At 41.3% G+C, this 19,140-nt stretch overlaps 1 protein-coding gene across 3 annotated transcripts in view; it reads left to right on the forward strand.

Annotated features, from left to right (window-relative positions):
- LOC122622010 overlaps window positions 1-19,140 on the forward strand; it is a 50,054-nt gene that overhangs the window by 8,066 nt on the left and 22,848 nt on the right. For 2 of the 3 annotated variants that reach the window (XM_043800102.1, XM_043800103.1), the window contains one exon: window positions 11,668-11,739. The gene's annotated coding sequence lies outside the window, so the exon portion shown is untranslated. Of the gene's footprint in view, window positions 1-11,667; window positions 11,740-12,707; window positions 12,803-19,140 lie in introns of those variants that run through there. The other variant, XM_043800101.1, reaches the window with a different exon arrangement.

The following is a 19,140-nucleotide window of genomic DNA, read 5'->3' on the forward strand; positions in this document are numbered from 1 at the left end:
ACAGAAAATAAATAGAATTATATTTCTTGGAATTTATAATCGGATTAAATGATTGAACCAGTTTTTTGATTTGTTGGTTCATTATGATGGAAAGTTGTACTTCGATATAAAGGGCCTTTTGTATCAACTATAAAACCATCTTTACCTATTAATACTTATATTAATTTCATTATGCAAGATACGTAAATACTTAATTATGAAATGGTGTACTAGTTTGTAATTAGTAAGCCTTTGCTATAAGATTATAGCTAACTTTATTTTCTAAATAGCCCTGATTGAGCCCAGTTATCAACCCATCAATCAGTTTCCTTTCAGAGAAGGCAAACTTTTATCCAATCCTGTCGTGATTTCCGCCAACCCCTTTGGCCAACTGTCGCCTAAGATTTCTCACAATTATGAGCAACAAACTGGCATAAATTTATGACTGGCCGTCAGTCAGTTTGGCATTTGCAGTAAACAGGCAGTGAAAGTATTTTTTAATTAAATGCCCCAAAGGGGGACTTCAATGAGCGCCATGAACCTGCAGGTTATGAGGCGGTAATTTGCAATTTCCCCGTGAAAAGAGCTGGCGTATTATTCAACTGGTTTCTTGGTATGTGAAGTGTGGAGCTGGGGTTTGGTTTACCTGCTCGTTGAACTTCAAAATGTGCGGGGAAAAAGTGAAATTTTCGCTTTGTGGCCAAGTTAATGAACTGCGCAAAAATCTCGACAGGAAGCAACTTTGTAACATTAGCACAGTTCCCCCATCTTGAACGAAAACTATGCTAATTTCTCGGCTGCTGGGGAGGACTTATGAAATGAATTCATTTTCTTTTTAATCAAAAGTAAAAACAAAAGACATGCGGAAGGGCGGAATCGGTTGCGTGTCGAGGCGTTGGCCACAACTGTTGACTACTTTATTCACACAATTACAGCCGGCGAATTTGCATTCGTTTCCTCCGCCACATTCACATTCACCTGTTCAGTTTTACCTGTCATGCTCGACTGAATTTTGCTTCGAGGGAGCCGCTTCACTTGTTAACAATTAAAAGACAAACCCTTGACTTTGGTCTAGACTCTGGAGACTTTTGTCTTCTGTCTTTTGAAGTTCGCCCACTGACCTGGGCTCCATCTAATTAGCTTTCCTTTGACAAAGCCATCGTTTTTTACGTTTGAATTAGCATTTTCTTACGAAATGCTCAATTCAAAGCTGGCTGCTATATAAATAATTCAAAACTGACCCGCGGCTTTCATTTCATTTCATTTCATTTGGTCTCTTTGGGCTTCGTTTTGTTTTTCTCCATTTGTTTTCCATGTGACGCAGCAACAGCTGAATGTCTTTGGGCCCTGTGGGAACGTCTCGAAGAAGTCATAAAACTAACAGTTGAGCGGAAATTAACACAGATACTCCATAGGCCAGCCAGAGAAGAGCCCTCCAGCTCGAAGAAACAAACAATCGGGTCTCAATGGGATGGCATTACCTCCCGATTGAGATGTAGATGGGTGATTCAAGATAGCAAAGAGGCGAACCAAGACAGGTGAACCAAGAGCGGATTATGTCGGTGGTCTAAATAGCTCTCGGATGACGTTGCACAACCCAGGTAATATGCCGGTATCATTAGTCTACAGTTAGGATGTGATCCGAAAGTGGGTATCTGGCATTCTCGGTGGCAGTTAAGTTGCGGATTGGGCACACGGTTCATTGTCAAGACACTCGAGGGGCTTTCTATTCTGGAGAGATCTTTCTGGGGGATAAAAGTCCCTTCTCAATAACAAATTGACACGCTTGAGGCGACTTCCTCTGCAGATCTGGGCTGCCCAACTGCACTTGCACTAATTAATATAAAGGAAATGCATTAGATCTTATCACAGAAACCTGCATATCCTGTCAGGCACTAGGATGAAACTAAGGTACCGTACTGTCATTAATGATGATAAAACTCTAAGAAAATGTAGATCTTTTCAAAAGTGAATTTCGTTAGTCATTTTAAAATACTGTTATAATTTGATCTACGCAGTTGTCATGTTTATGTATACCTTATAAAGGAATATTGCGTATTTTGTAATGATTTTCTCCGTGTGCGGTCTCGTCTTCTTGGTTGCTTAACATTGTTGGTTGTTCCATTTCGCACCTCTGAACTTGTTGAAAGCGAGTAAAATGTGCCAATTTTCTATATATACATATGCCATATCTTTCATGTGCTTGTAACGCAAGAATCGGAGGGAGGGAGCCACAGGCTCGTCCATACATGGCCACTTCATCACGCAGCGTTGGCCAAGCGTGCTGTTGTTGCTCCTCCGGCCGAATGCAACTGAGCGTCGCCGTCACCAGCCGGCGGCTTTAGAGCCCCCCTACAGGAAGCCCCCCTTTGGGAAGCCCCCTTTGAGAACCCCCTTTCACTTGCCCTTCGGCTGTTGGATGCTTCTATTGTTCTGGCCGCTCGTGCTTGTGCTAGATTTATGCACTCCGGCTGTATCGCCATTTCCCCGCGGACAGTTTCGATTTCAATTTAAAGCGGATGCTCGCTTTAATTGCATGCCTGGCGAGTTATAATTTATATGTATAGAAGTATATGGTACATGCATAAGTGCACTGCTGCATTGGGACGTTTCGGGTTGCAATGAATGCGCCTGGGTGGCAGTGAACTTACCGATCAAGTGGGTGTAATCCATACGTTTGGGGAGTGGAATATTATAGGAGCAATCAACGGATAATTGGCTAAATTGTTTCTAAAATAGCTGGATTAAGGCCACTTTAGTTGAACCACTTTTGGCAAGCTACTTAATCTGGAATCAGCTTATTTTACTAAACTAATCTTTAAAAGAAAGGATACAATCAAATTTAATATTAATCATATTCAGCATCTGTTGCATAGATATCCTTCCCCTCCTTGACCTTTAAATGTGGAAAGGCAGTTCCATGAAATTGCCAAGATGGAATTTCATCTCACTTTTCGCTGCAGTTCAGTGGCCGTTGCACTTGACATGTAGCCACTGTCAATGCGACTAAAAGTGCAACTGGAATGGCCATTGAAATTGCAACTGCAACTGCCAATGCAATTGATTGTGGCTGGCCAATCGAAGGGGTTGGATGGTGGGATAGATGGCTGATGGATGGATGGCAATTGCGACTCACTCACTTTCACTGATCGAAAGCGTGAAGGCAAAGTTTAATTGAATCTGCAGCTGCTTCGCTGCTGACAGCGAACAATGATTGGTAGCATTCAATGGTCGTGGCCCACAGCAACTTTCAAACCTGGCCATTTGAAAGTTATTGGCCACAAGTGCGCACACACATGGCGCCCATTGCAGATACATACTATATATGTACATATAGGTGTACTTACTTTCAACTCAAAGAAACTCGAAGTAAACTGAACGTGTCAGCAAGTCGGTCCGAGGTTTCAGGCTATGGCCGGGTAAAACTTTTGGCCCGGCTCTTTGGAGTTAAGTTGCGACAAAATCAATAGGAGAACTTTTAAGGGGCAATGCGGGGAAATGCGGCTTTGGATAATGGGGGGCGTGGCCCAATGCTGCAATTTGTTATATTCAGGCGTCGCCTTAAATTGGGTCACCGAAAATGTTCAATTATTCGAGTGAAATGCAGTCTGTAGGGAACACTCCGCCCATTTTTTTTTTGTATTTTTTTCCTGATTTTTCAGGGCAACCAGCTCGATTTTGGGCTTACGCAAAACTGGTTTTCAAAGTTGATGCAAGTATGATTTTGCTGGCTCATTGCCACAATGCGGTCTCGATTTATATACTTTATGCGAAAAGTTTGCTTGCAGAATTTGTCACGCACTCTAAAGAGAAGTAGAACTTAATAAATTTCTATATCCGCAGAAGGTATTGTGCGATTTAAGTGACAGTAAATAAATCTAAAAAAAAGGTATCCATATTATATCAAAAAACCATTCCATTAAAAAATATTTTTTCATAATACTAATTAGCATTAAAATGGATAAATAAGAAAATATTTTGACACTGGCTGCGACCGACAATAAAGGCTTTCCCATTTAGTGGAAACGATACATTTATCTATGATAAATTAAATCTGTCTTGCATTCGAGCAAAGAAAGCGCTTTGATGCTCGAAGCGCATTTGGTCTTCGTTGCATGGGTAATAAAATTTCCCTCCTTTTTTCTGTCCATATTTATATGAGTTTTACAACAAGTTTATAAGCTCAAAACCCTTCGGCACACATGGGAATGTGCGTCTGTTTGCGCTGTGACTTTCCATTTGCAGAGATTTCCACATTTCACATTTTCGGATTTGAGATTTCAATATGTGTAAACGTCGTTTATACCAAATGCGCCATGAATAAAATTCGTCTCGTTTCGATTCGATGGTCGTTGGGAGTAGGGTCGAATATCCAAATGGGATTTCATTTATGACCAAAAGGGGCCCCAATCCAAAGGGGAAGTTTAGGTGAAAGAGCCATTCACTATGAAACTCCAGCCGCGGGCCATGGTAAATCAGTTGCCGTTGCGTTGGTCAAACATTGCACAAATCTATGCAGTTGCACGAACGGGGCTCAGATGCTGATCGATTTCGCACCCAGTTTTATTACACTCTTCGAGTTAACTAGATAGTTTGATTACCTTTTTTATTGAATCAGAATCTATCAATTGCAATGAAGTAGGAAGCATACATGTATTACAGTTTTTGCGATATATGTTACTTTCCAAGCAACCGATCTGTACGTTCGAAGATCTAAAGTAAAAAAAATATCACTTACTTAAATAACTCTTAAGATCCTTGATAATATTAATACTTATTGATAATTATTTACATTTCCTATTTATAAATTTATTGTTAAAGAGCTGGAAAATGACTTTGGCTTTGATTTTGGTTTGCTGTACCCCAAATATTTTCAGTGTTGTGCCACACCTCACCCTGTGGCACTAAATGGGTGATTTGGGGGCGTGGCACTTGGAGCAAACTGTAACATTTGTGGTTGGCCTCGGGACTGACCGGTCGCACATAAAGTGGCAAAGGGCGCGTTTTCCGTCGCACTCGATTTGGATTCCGATTTTGATGGCAATGGTTGGGCTAAATGTTTGCTACACGCTGCGGTGAACGACTGTTCAAATGGACCAAAGTGGGGCATATTTATGGGGAAACTAGTGCAGCTGATTATGAAGTTGCTCGACCGACATCATTTGGTTGATTTATTCGACCAAATGGAATCAATTTGCTGTCGCACTTCAAATATTTGGTTTCGGTTATCGCTCATGGCCCACATTTGAAAGCGACAACAGAACTGCCACACCGATACTGATAAGCGCATCAGGATGTTGCAACTTTGACACAAATGCTTTGTTGCAGCCACTAAGCAGACACTCCCGCAGATGTTGCAGTTGCAGTTTGCAGTCTGCCGCACTGGCAATTTGCTGTCAAATTGTCGCAAATTCTTACAAGCGCCGCTCATTAAAATTACCCAAATGCCAGCGCCAATTGCCGGAGCACTGGAAAATGGGAGATGGAAACGGAAAACGGCATCGCATGACAAATGGCAGCGACGAGCTCCCCAGACAAGTGCCTCCTAGAGATGCACTCAAAGAAATCGGTTGAGGCATCTCAGGATTTATAACATATATTTAAAATTTTAAATGAACATGGTATAAACTGTGCCAACTTTACATTGATGACGGAATGATCCTTAAACAACTCAAAATTAATTAAGTTAAAACTGTGTAAGTTTAGGGAAAATATAAAAGTATGCTCACCTAGCTAAAATGCATTTAATAGCAATTTTGAACTTTTTAAAGTATTACTACAGCCTTGAAAGAGTTATATTATTTTTTCGAGTACCTTAGCTGGCGAATCCCTGTGCAAAACTGAGACGATTTGGCAATGCAATTTTCGCCGGCCAGCTGCAAAGTCCGTAGAATTGCCTTCCTCGTCTGGGCCCCTCAACAAATTTGTCGCTGGCATTTGCAACGTGATTTTGGTGACTTGAAGGCAGCTGATAAGCGAGCTACTTTTCCGCCGATTTCCGACTGACTGACTGGCAAAGAAACTGAGAAACTGAGAGACTGAGACTGAAACCGAGACAGACTCAGAGTCAGATACTTTTTAACACCACCTAGATAAAGTGCAGAAAGTGCTGATAGCCAGATATTACTTTACCATTATTGGGTGCTCTCAACAATGTAATACAAAGCGCGCACAAAATGTGCTGATCGAGCGGGAAATTAACTGATGAAGCGTGGCTTGAAAAAGTAACGGAATTGCGGGCATTATTACACAGGTGAGCTGAAGATCGAAGAACCATGGCCAAATGCTGCGACAGCAAAATTGCGCAGCGAAAGAAAATACAAGCACGATCACCTCGATTCGTTCGATCATTTGAGAGCTTGGGTCTGCGGTACTCCATTACTTCCATTTCGATCCACTCAAACTTGTGCACCTGCACAGCCAATAAATTGCGCAAGAGCTGATCAAACTCTGGTTCACCACTACCCACTCCAATCTTTTTTCCAGATATTGTAGATGGATCGTGGCCAGGCTGTCAACGAATCGTTTAAGTCTGGTCTGGTCTGGTTTACTTTTGCCATTGCCTTGCACAAAATGTCATTAAGCTCATTGAAATGGAAAGCTGAAAAATTAACATTGCATTTGGACGCTGGGTAACTGGAAAAATATATTCTAAACACAAAAGCACACAAAAAACCAATTGAAAATGGAAAACAACTGATGCAGAGAAAGGCAGCTGAACTAAGCTCTTTGGAAGTGTTAGTTACCCTCCAAAAATGCAGTCTTTGAATTATAAAAGAATAATTTATAGGTTAAATTTTATAAATATAAAAAAAGGCTTTTCATCAGTTGATTGATAACTTTTAAAAAGGAGACAAATACATTACTAATTAGGTATAATACTTATACAAACTGAAATATATACCCCCTGATACCCCACATATTCACTACACATATATATGGCAGATCCGTACTAAACGGCTGTTCATTTGGCATTCTACGTACTATACTTGCCAAGTTGCCGGCATTTGGCGAGTGTTACGCGACTTTGAGCGCTCTAATTGTCCGCTTGTTCACTCGTGTGTTCGTTCGACCAACACATGCTACAGTAGAACACAAAAACGGCTGGCTAAAATCCGCAGCAAGACTGGCAGATAAAATAAAAAAATATATGTAACAAAAAACACACACTGCGACATGCAACGTTGCACAGACGGTGAACATTTTGCTGAAAAGCTGGAATAATAAAGAAGCAAAACAAAACAACAATCAAAATGTACAGACAACAAAACACGCGACCGCCACTGCAGATAATTTGGCATTAAGTGGAGTGGAAATGCGTAGGAAAATATGATATAATCGAGTGGAGAATACATATGGGCGTGCATGCATGGCCGGGCAAATGGAACCGTTTTGCATTCAAGATCAAGTTCAAGTTTGGAGCGCTGATTATCGCGGCTTGTTGAAGTTTACAGATTTTCCGGTAGTCAGATACCTGATGGGAAACTGGCAATTGGCGTTTTCACAAACCGAACACCGAACACCAACCGCAAAAACCTTGGAAAATTAGCAAAACGGTGTCTTAACGCGGGGGGAAAATCACCTTTTGACCCACTTTGAGGAGCCATCAATGGTTGGTAAGCATAATGAGGCAAATTATGTTGCAGTTGCCGGTGATTGATGTGGAAAAAGGCGAACGAAATCAATCCGAAGGCACTGTGTGAAGAGGATGTACTTGCAGATACCATCTGCTGCCAGAAGATAGCAAAACTAAAGCCCAGCGGCTGTCTTTGGGTGAAAATCAACGGATTCAACGGAACGAACGGAAGTCGGCGGCAATTTGTGAACGCAAATCATGTTGTTGCATACAAAGTTAGCTGCTGCCGATGGCTGGGCAAAATGTCAAATGCGAAAAGCAGATGCCAGCGGTTTGGATTTATTTTTCTCCTATTTTTTGCGGCCACTTTAACAGCATGAACGTGACTTTTGCATTAACGGGCTTTAAATCGAGACTGAGATTGCAACTTTAAGTTGCAGTTGCATTTGCCGACTTTTAAGTGTGTCAGCTCTTGCCTGAGAGCACAGGCAACAAGGTGCAGCAGCATTTCACGCACACTTGCACCGCGCACTCAGAGACACAGATACACACTCACACAGGCACACGCTTAATTATGCATTAGGCTGCTGCATTGACAGCGACACTTTTGCAGGAAAAACGACGCAGGGAAGGGTCAACGACCCGGCGGAATGACAGGGGTTAATGAATACCCCTGGGTTAACACTAAACGAGATTATGATGGCGGGGAAAGTACTGAATACTTAATAGATGTCCCTAGAGTACCATTTCTAACTTAGTTACAGCTTAGAAGCATTTTATGATTTTATGAGCATATTTATATCGACTAACAACGTTTTGGACATTATCATAATTAAAAGTTTACATTTTAACTACATTGCTTCGGCTATTGATTATAATAAAGATTTAATTATCCTTTAAAAACATATTTTGTATTCATGCACAGAATCCCAATTGCCACCTTATATTGTTCAAACATGAATAGCTCTACCATAAAAATAACCACAGATATATTATATATCACCTAACATTGGCAAAGATCAATAGCCTTGTTTAGATTTAGCACACTGAAATTGATTAATTTCTAATCCAACTCACAAGTGCAAATACACCTTTTCAATTCGATAATTTGCCCAAGGATTTATCTCTGGCTGGTTATAATTTACTCAAAGGCAGGCTATAAACTGGCCACAAGGGGGAAACCCGATTGTTGGCCAGCTGTTTCGGCCAAATTGAACTATGTACCTTGCCTGGCTGAAACACCGCACAAGTGCGATAATTTAAATCAGCTTACCGCCTGTCCGAGCGTAGCACTCTCCATTAAATCAGACTCCATTGTTTACGACAATCAATTGCCACCTCAAGATCCCCCGGTTGGCGAACCCACCTCCATGGAGGATGCTCCTCATGTGCTCCTCCTGTTGGCCAAACTGTCAAAGGTGGTCGCCGTAATTGGCGAAATACGTTGGCCGTTTGCCGTTCAATGGAGCGTGCAGTTACTCCGCTGGCTGGCTGTGTGCACACTCCAATGGGTTTTAGGTTTAGGAAAGAGGTTACCAAAGGGGCCCCGGCCATTTCCATGGCTTAACCCACGCATGTGGCCATTGTATAGATTTCAATTGAAAGTACTGCACGCAGAAACGCGACCAAATCGATGTTGCCTCCATGTTGCTGTCGTTTTCTGACCACTGACTAATGGCTTAATGTGTGCATGTGCCTTGCCTCTGCAGAGCTCTGTTTTTCTCTGTGTCTATGTGTTTGTTGTCTTCTTTCTGTGTGCGTGACGCATGGCAGATGTGTGCGAATTTATATTGCCTACTTTTCGGGGATTGGGGGTCTCGCAAGTGCAATTGATTTTGTTTTGCTTCCAAGCTGCCCGCACATGTCCAGCATTGTCTCCACTTCAAAATATAACAGCTCCACAGCACAAGCAAAAATACATGAGCTCCTCGTAATAAAATGTTATTAATATACCTAAACTAAGGATTAATAGGTGATTTTAAGTGGTGGCTGCTACTGTAACTTAGACTTTTTGGTAAAACAGTTTAAATAACTTCGTGTTCAGTAATAAGAAGAATGTTATTTCAGATTTTAAATTTTCGGAGAGTGTAACGAGTCCTTACGGCCCGATGCCCACAGAAGGAGGTAGGGAGATAGCGTGAGTTGAGGGACTGCGACGGAAGACAGTGAATCCTCGCCGCACAAGCGCCTTGTTTATTGAATTTGGGCGCTTTTGTGTGAGAGTGACAACGACGGGCGTCCTGCAATTGAGGATGTAATTTTTGCATGTCCCCGGCATTAAATTCTGCACTGCCCCCGTTCTCCATGATCTCCTGCGTCCTTTCGTCCTTTCAGGCACTGCGTGTGTGTGCTCCTGGGCAATTAGGGCTATGACATTCCGCTCTAAATCTCTTGCACACTTTGCTAATTGTTTCCAATTCCACAAACACACTCAAATAGTGGACCCACAGATAGCCGTCAAGTAATTGCAGCTGAAGTCTGACCCCCGGCAAATTGGCTGTGAAAGCTCAGGCGGAATGGCTTCAATTATAATTGTTAAATTGCATGTTATGCTTTGATTCCTGCCTTTTATTAATTTGACTTTGACCCAATTCTTCTGACGAATTGCTAATTCCGTTGGCAAAACTCATTTCCTAAGCCACATTTGATTTACATTCGTTTTGAATAGAAGCTGCCCTTAACTACACTTTTCCATTCAATTTGGCTATTCAGTGCAGTGCCCGTGCTTCTGAAAGGTAAATGCATTTTTATAGCCAACGACTCTAGGATTCATTTTCATTCACTCGTTTTGGTTGCTAAGCCAATTTGAATACTTACACTGCAGAAACGATTCTCCTTCAGTTGTATGTTGATTTGTCATTATTTGAAATCTTTAGGTTTTCGTTTACCGAAACAAAATGATATCTTAAATTATTCAAATGACAAAAAGGGTATTGTTAAATTAATAAAAAGGGTTTTGTTTAATCGACTATAGCTTAATTATTTTCTTCGACACAAAATGAGGATTTATTATTCCTCTTTTTGAACGCTTTCAATAATTTTTTTCGGTGCATGTAAAATATTTCGAACCGATTCGAAGTGAACCGCTTCAACTGAAATCCGTTCGACTCCGAAATACAACTGACTGGGAGGCCAGCGCGTGTTTTATCGTTTTTGTCCGCACGTGACCTGTGTGAGTGGAGGGTCTTCCCTTTCACATCTCTGCTGTTTCACAATTCATCGCATCCCGCTGCCCAATCTAAAATTTCTAGCTTTTATAGTTCCACGTTTTTACGGACAGATGGATTCGGTTAGTGATCCTGATCAAGAATGTACATATATATATATATTATAGAATCGGAAACGCTACTTGCGTCACTCTACGAGTAAAGCGTAATAGAATGAAATATAATTGTGTAACGAGCGGGTTGTTGTCAAGGATTAGTTTAAGCAAAACCCTATAGTGTAATCGATAGCAAAGTAGAATGATGATCGAGATCGATAGAAGACTAAGAAGAGGAGATCAAAAAGGCACGAGTAAGGAAGCGCACGTAAAGTTCATAGAAGCGAATCTCATTTAGCGACTGTTACCCTCTAAGCCAATAAAAACACTCCACCATTCGGTAAACCAGCCATCCTGTCATTTGTTTACAATTATGATTTGCTAATAATAGTGTACGTAGACAGCATTGTTGAAATGCTTTAAATTGCGACAATTTAGAGCGGTTTTTATGATGTTTTGTCATAGCGATGAATCCAAAGGACATGCCAATGTTAAAATCATCACTTCTTTCATACAAACTGAGCATTCGAGTTGAATTCTAGGCGGTGGTTCACCGCTAACAACGTAATAAATTGAACTGCAGGGGTTTCTTGTGTTCCTATGCCAGTTCAGTCGGCACTTTCCACTCTTTCACCCACACGTTTCACTTTGCATTCTGCGTGCAGCGAGTTGTGTGTTAGTGGGAATCGACTGACTTCTCCTGTTTGTCGCTTGCCTTTTGTTATAGGCTTTTAATTGACATATGCGTTTTCTACACGATTTTTCAGTAGTTTGCTACGGCTGCTCCCCATCAAAGCAAACCAAAGCTGCATACTAATGGGTATCTTCTGATTTCGAATTCTCTTTGCAGCTCCCAATGACGACGACGACGAAAACAACAACTGCCTGAGTGTATTGGCCAACACATCGGCCAACCCCAAAGGTGAGTTATTAGCCAGAGTTAGTGTTAGATTTGGAGTTTGACTAGGTTCGGTTAATTGGCCTCGCATGAGCCTAGATGATAATTAGAGCCGACAGGTCCAGACGTCTTGGATTCTTGGCATTAGCAGCGATTTTATGACCTCGCACGCGCTCAAATCTGAAAAATGGTCCCATGACTATCCGATGGGTATACTTTGTATCTTTGTATCTGTCCATAACTCATTTCTATGCTGTCGGAGTTTTCTCACTGTATTTTCGGGCTAAATTAGAAATAAAAGCTTCACCTTTGCTGATGCTTTTTGCATAAACACAAGACGACCAAAAAGTGGTAAGGGGGCTTCAGAAGGTTTTCATTTTTGTGGCATGTGGGGGCCATGTGAGCTGAGCATAAGCTTTCACTCGAAGTGGTTGGAGTGCTTTCGTGTTTTTTGATACGAGTCCGTTGCATTCGTGGCAAATATAAATGAAGAAAAAGATACTAGGATATGTAATCAGAATTGAAGGAAAGCTCAGCTCAGAAGTAACTCAAAATAAATGACTTTTTACCGAATTTGTAGACAACATTTTATTTCTGTAATTAAGTCGTTTAAATGGCATCATTCAATTTGGCATCAAATACATCAAGACGTATGTTAGTTATTATATAAAATCTAAGGACCAATTAAATACGTAACTTGATGCAGTATCTTATCATTATTTTTTAACGATTTTGATTCTCTTTGATATCCTTAAGTTACTTTACTTTTGCATCAGCAAAGTTCTGACTCTGAGTAACGATTCTTTGATCCACCCTCGAAGCTTTCCTTACAGCTTTTCCGACCTGCAGCTTTCACTCACAACTCCCGTCGTCAGCTGAATGTCCTTTTTTGCCGAGCTGAAAACCGAGCGACGCAAACTCGAATTCCCACAGTCAGTCTCCCAACGAGCCTTTTGTGGCACAGAACGCGCGCTCCTCGTCGAGAAGTTGGCCAAAACGCAAAAACGGCAGCGCGTCGGGAGGCGGCTGGCGCAGGAGGCGGTGGGCGAGGCTGGTTCGGTGGCACGCGCAATTCGCAATCCTTAAAGTAAAAATGAATTAGAAATTGTGCGCGCTTCGTTGTTACATAAACGCCACCACAATAAACGCAACTCATACACGCACACACGTGAAATTGCCCAAAAATCGCGTCCTGCGAGAGTGAAATTATCCTGGCCAAGTTGTTGTTCCGCCGAGTTCGCTGTGGTCGTGCTGATGGTGCTCCCGTATATTATGTAAATGATTATGTGCCAGAAACGGAGCGCTGCGACTCACGAAGGCCAGCACAAACCTTCGTCCCCGTCAGTCGGCGCCATAGTCGTGGATGTTTTTAGCCGAGATGTGGTGCCGAATCCACAGTGTTCATAGTCCACAGTCCTGAGTCCTGAATTCTGAGACCTGAGTCCTTAGTCCTCACTTCTCGGTGCAAAGTGGGCGGTCTAGCAAGGGCTGTCCACCTTTTCTTGTTTTACTGCTGGACACCGCAAGCACCAAAGTTTGTCGAGTGAAAGCCTGCCTTTTTATCAGTACCTTCCTTTCGCCTCAAAATACGCGGCTTACATCGACAAGAAATCACGCGTTTGAACGTAGAAATAGTAGTAGTTGTATACAATGAAAAAATATAGGATATATTAGTAGAACAAAAGTTGATAAACATAAAAGCATTTTAAACATGAAGTCAATATAATTTTTGGAGCAAACCCATTTTCAAGTTGAACAGTTTCAATATGATATTATAATGGAAGTCTGGTTTCCCCAAGTGTATTCACCTCTGACGGCTTCTTTTTAGAAATCCTTTCTTTTTTCGGCGACACATGAGTGGGACTGTTTGCGTGGGCGGCGGGCGGAAATACAAAGCGGTGCGGCACCTGCAGAATGTGTAGCAACAACGAGGACAAAAGGCAACTAAATTGTTGCCAAGTTGTGCTATCTTTGGCAGCTCGCCTGGCGGCTCCTTTTTAAAGCAATTTATTATGCCTGCGAGCGAATAATTTACACACCCACACACCCTCCGCTCGTCGTCTGTAATGAATAAGTTATATCAAAAATGTATCTACACACTCGCCGTGGAATATGTCTGCATATTAAGCGGAAGGTATATAAAAACGGGCTGCCAAGGACATTCCTCTTCCATGGATCCCACCATGTGCACCATGGTTTCTACGGGCCTTGCGCTTAATGCAAATCAAATTTCAGCATTAATTCGACTAATTGGCGCTTGTAAAATGGGGGGAGCGGTCGTGTTCGATGTTAAATTGAATGAAAAGCCCGTCCGACGGTTTACTACGGTTTATTCAATTAAACTACCCCTTTCGGTCGCAATCTGTGGGTAGTCATGCATTCAAATGGTGACCATAGAGCTTCGAATATGAGCACTGTCTATTTAAATCGGATTTCCAGTTCGAAACAAACTTTTCCATTACCAACTGGGTGCGCCAAAAAGTTAAAGCCTTTTCAAATCGAATCCCTAATATGCTTCGGAATTTCTATTACGGCGAAAAAATGCTTAAATCAATACATTGCTAAATTAACCACGACTTTTTTTGTGGAAATACCTATAATGTTAAATAGTTAGCTAGTTTCATAATATATAATTACTTTCTTAAATATTACAATATTGTCTCTAACGATGTTCTCTCCAAAGAATTGAGGGATTGGCCGAAAAATGATTTCCTAGTACTCGGAAAACTGCGCTGACTTAAATTGAATAATAGATGAGGGCGGTATGTACGCAAACATTGCCAGGTGAAATGAAAATTACAGCTCGCGCCCATTTTCCCCGATAAACATTTCCACATCGCCATAATGTAGAGATAGAGAAAGAGGAAATGTGGGGATCTGTGTGCCCGATTTCTCACATGACTTGCCATCCCCATCCTCTGCTTTTCAATTTTCGCAATTTCATAATTTTTCATAATTTTATAATGGCCTTGCCTAATTCAGCGGCTGTGGAACCCAGATTCGAGATGTTGTGCATTTCATTTTGCAATTTTCTCAGGCCCCTCGAAGTGCAATGTAAAATTAGATTTTCACACGAAACTGCAATCAGCTGGATGTCTGCTCAACCTCCTTAAATACGTCTAATTTAGTGCGTGTTTTCAGCGGTTTGCTGCTGATTTTGAGTTTTGCATGCCTCAGCAATTAAAAGTTGGACAGCCAATTCAGCAGTTAATTGCAAGTAGGCGGGTGTATTTTCTATATCTTTTAAGGTGGGGAAGCTGGGGGCTGTAATTACCAAAGTCATTATGTTTTCCTGCGTCACCGATTTCACCGGCCCTTTTTTCCACCAGGCTGGAGGAGATTGACGGGGTAACTTCTGCTGTTGGGGCAAATGTCAGTGGCAAAAGTTTTTGCTAAACTGTTTGAGTTGCTGCAGCCGCAAGCAAACTGTTTGCCGAACTCTGCATGACAGGCAGCCGCTTTCCTCGGTACTCCTCAAATCCATACATTGAAACAATAATACCGCTGGAAAAAAGTTCAGAACTTTTTGACTTTAATACATGAACTTTCGATATGAAAAAGGTCATGATCAAACATAGGCATCCAACAAGGAAAAAAGTCTATGATATTATATAGTATATATACAAAACAGCTACACTTTTATCTTTGACAAGAATGCTTTTCTGTGATTATAGTATTATTTTTTCATGACATGTACAGGTTATTGATCTAATCGTATTAGTTTTTTTTCTCGATGTGGACAATATGAGCCTCACTGAACTTTTGACTCCTGTCGAACGAAAAGTCAAACAGTCACAGTGCATTTCGAATTGAATTTATGGTCGGCCATTGGGGCGTATGGGTGATATTTGAGTTTATGGCCTAAACTGGCGTGCAAATGAAAATAGTTTGTCTTTCTAGCTCTTCTTATTGAATTTACCAAAAATATGTACTGCAAAAATAAAAAACAAGAAACCAAATAAAGGTTCTGCTTGTGGGTCAAAAATTGTAAATCCTTCAGAATTTATTATGGCACACGAATCGTAGAAAACTTGCACCATGTGGGGATCTCTGTGCTTGTGTGTGTGACAGAGTGTTCTTATGTCTTTTATAGTTTTATGTGGAGCATAATCAATAACAATTTGCATTTATATAGAAAGGTCTGAATGGACGACGTTTGGTGGGACGGGGAAATACCTCCCTCCATACAAATACCCATACTCGACTCGAAACGAGACCCAAATATATGTATATATTGTGCAGAAGAACTGAAAAGTACATAAAAGGAATACAACAAATATCGAAGATAAATGGTCGACTGTGCATAAGAAAAACAAAGAGGCTGCGAAAAACAGAAACAACAAAGTTTATAATGCACAAGTATATATGTATTAGGCAAACTGTGGGTGGCTCCAAAAATGAAATATTCCTTCAGAAGATTCTTTGAAGATTTTAACTAAAGTAGATAACAGAAAAAGTAAACAGCTTTTTGTTGTGTTCATTTTCATAACGATTTCTATTAGTTCAGCCAGGATTTCATTTTTATTCGTATTTAATTTTAAATTTCCCAGGAAAATATCCTCCTAAGCCATTCCACAGAAGTCCTTATTAACGCACCGAGCTCCCCAAGCTCAATGCACTGATGGCAAACGTAATTCCGATTACAAAAGAGGAAAACAATGCTGAAAATCCAGCTTTGGTGGTGCCCGTGTTCCTTTATAGATTTCTGTCCCTATTTTTGGTCAACTCGTGTTACTTCTTCGTTTTGCCTCCGATTCCCACTTTTTTCGACATGCTGTGCAAGAAAATGCCAAACAAATACACAATAAACAAAAGCGCTCGAACCCAAACACATAGTACATATACCAGCAAGCACAAAGCAAACTTTTTGCGACAACTAAAAACGGCAAAATATTTTTGCTTGTCTTTGTTTCCAGGAGGGTTTTTTGCGGGAAAACGGGAACGGGGAAAGGAGTCAGAGGGAGAGAGTAGGAGAGTGAGAGAGAGGCAGCAATAAACATGGCACACATCCTGGAGGCAAGGACTCGAGTGGCTTTTGTGCTGCTGCCAGAAGCGGAAATGGGTAACAGCACCGCATTTTGGATGTGGGTGTGAGGTGGGCAGGATTTTCCACCGTCTGTATCCCGGGGTTTCCTACCGTTCGGCCCAGCTCTCACACCCTCTGCTTTCCACAGGAGTCGTTATGTGCGTGCCACGTATTTAAATTAGTATGCAACATGAATGACAGCCGCCATTTCCATCGCATGGCATCGCTCATGTTTCCCTGATAAACTCTTTGCCAGAGTGTTGGTGTGTGTCCTTGCCTTGATTTGAATTTTTAACTTGTGCAAGGCGCAAATGAAAGCGAGCATTAGCGAAATGCCATCATGATGCCTTGATGAAATTTTCGCTCAATGACTTATTCAGCTTCCCACGCTCACTTAGCGATTTTCCCCTAACACCGAACTTTGGCTTCCATTCGGCGCCAGGATATAGGCATCCCATTGATAATCACCTTGGAGACAGAGAACGAGCAAAAGAGCGACTTGGCTGCCCTTTTTGCCGTCGCCTGGGTTGCATTGACACCTTCGCTGCTCCTCGAGAAGGACGTGTCCTGGCTCCTGATTGTGGGTTACAGTGAGATAAAATGGAACTGCACCCAAAAGGAGAAGGAGGACAACAACCATGATGACGATGACTGCGATGATGATGATGATGCATGCACGTCTGTTGCTCTTCTCTCGTTTGGCGTCTATGCCAATCAAGTCAGCCATCCAGCCAGGAGGCTTAAGGACAACAACCCACTATGAGAATGGCAAAAGTGAAAGCAACAAAATCTCCATCATCAAGTGTCATTCTGGGCAGAAGTTGACGCATACATAAACACACTGAGCCAAACCGGATAACTGAATGATTTATTAGTTTCAATTTAAGCGATGATTAATCCTAGACACTTTACCAAGTAACTTTCTTAATTAAACAATAATTAAAGAGTTTTTAATATATTTAGTCTCTTCAATTGGGCACTAAATGCCTCAATGAATCTCAAACGTTAAATAAGGTCAATGCAGCTCTCTATTAGTATGAATTTGTATTGATGCAATTGATAAAAGCATTTTTTAGTGTATGCTGTCTTCTTGGGGTTTGAATTTGTAATTAAGTTAATTGCACCTAATTTTTTTGCGGTACACACACGCTTTATTGAGGCATCTGTTCGTGTGCATCTCTATCCATCTGAATGTGTCCCACCCGTTCGCTTTCCCGTACAACTATACCCATGAATATTTATGCTTTGTTGCAAGGACCTTCTCCCCGGAATGTTTTGGATGTTGCTTTCGGCTTTTGGACTCTGAGAGGTGATGGTGGGGCAGAGTAGGGGGTGTTCTAACCCAGCCGTTGTTCTTCTTCAAGAGCACACACAGTGTCTGGCAAATCAAGTGGGCAAGTTTGAATTGCGGTGGCTTCTGTTGCTCCTGCCGGGCTTAAATGTTGTTTAAACAAAACTTTGATTTCATCATACTTGGTAAACTATTTAGAAGCAACATGCCCCAGGCCTTGCAAGCCGCCTCTTTCGAACTCTGAACCAAAATCCAATTTCCGATATCAGGTAACTCCGAACTCCGGTCTGGCTCTGAAACCAATCCCCTGACTCTGGCAGCTTCAATTAATAACCCAAAACCAGGGATCGATCCGTTTTTGATTTATGCTATCCAACGGCCAATGGCCACAGAATCGTTGCAAATTCAGCGTAATGCATCGCCTGCAAAACAGATTGCCGTCGAATGCCATTAAGCATTATCCGCTACTCATACACACTCAATTTAATGATTGATTTGAGTTTAATTGCTTTCAATTGTTTTGCGGAATGCAAATTTTACAAACGGTTGACTGACCAGCAAGATCAATAAGCAATAAGCCAACATTTTTCATTTTCACCCCTCCAAAATGACGTGTGAAACGAGGCGATTGGTTAAAGTACCGGCCATTCCAGCCTTCAGGCAAATATTATGCAACACTTTTGGCCCAAATTCACATGGCCCTAACAAAATACTTAAGTATGTATGTATCCCCGCCCTTTGACAACTCATCAAAAACGACTGGCAAGGTCATGATGTGCCAAATACCCAGAGGGCTTTTGAGGAAATGGCAAAAAATAAAACCCAAAAGTAAAGAAGAACTTTTGTGCAGAGAGCAAAAACCTTAAAGACTTTAGTTTCCTTCTTTTAGCATGTAAAGCATTTACAAAGGACATATTTATATGAGTATTATAAGAAAACGTTATGCCAAATGCATGGGTAATATACAAAGTTTAACAACAAACAGGAAGTACCAAAACTTTCATCAAAGTGCTCAAGCGCATAAAGTTACAAAAAATAGTTGTGCTAGATTTCCTGGAATTTTATGCATAGTTTCTTTCCGTGTTTTTCGATCTATGTGTATCTCAAT

This window comes from Drosophila teissieri, chromosome 3R (genome assembly GCF_016746235.2).
Source record: "Drosophila teissieri strain GT53w chromosome 3R, Prin_Dtei_1.1, whole genome shotgun sequence".
In the NCBI taxonomy this organism is placed as follows: domain Eukaryota; kingdom Metazoa; phylum Arthropoda; class Insecta; order Diptera; family Drosophilidae; genus Drosophila; species Drosophila teissieri.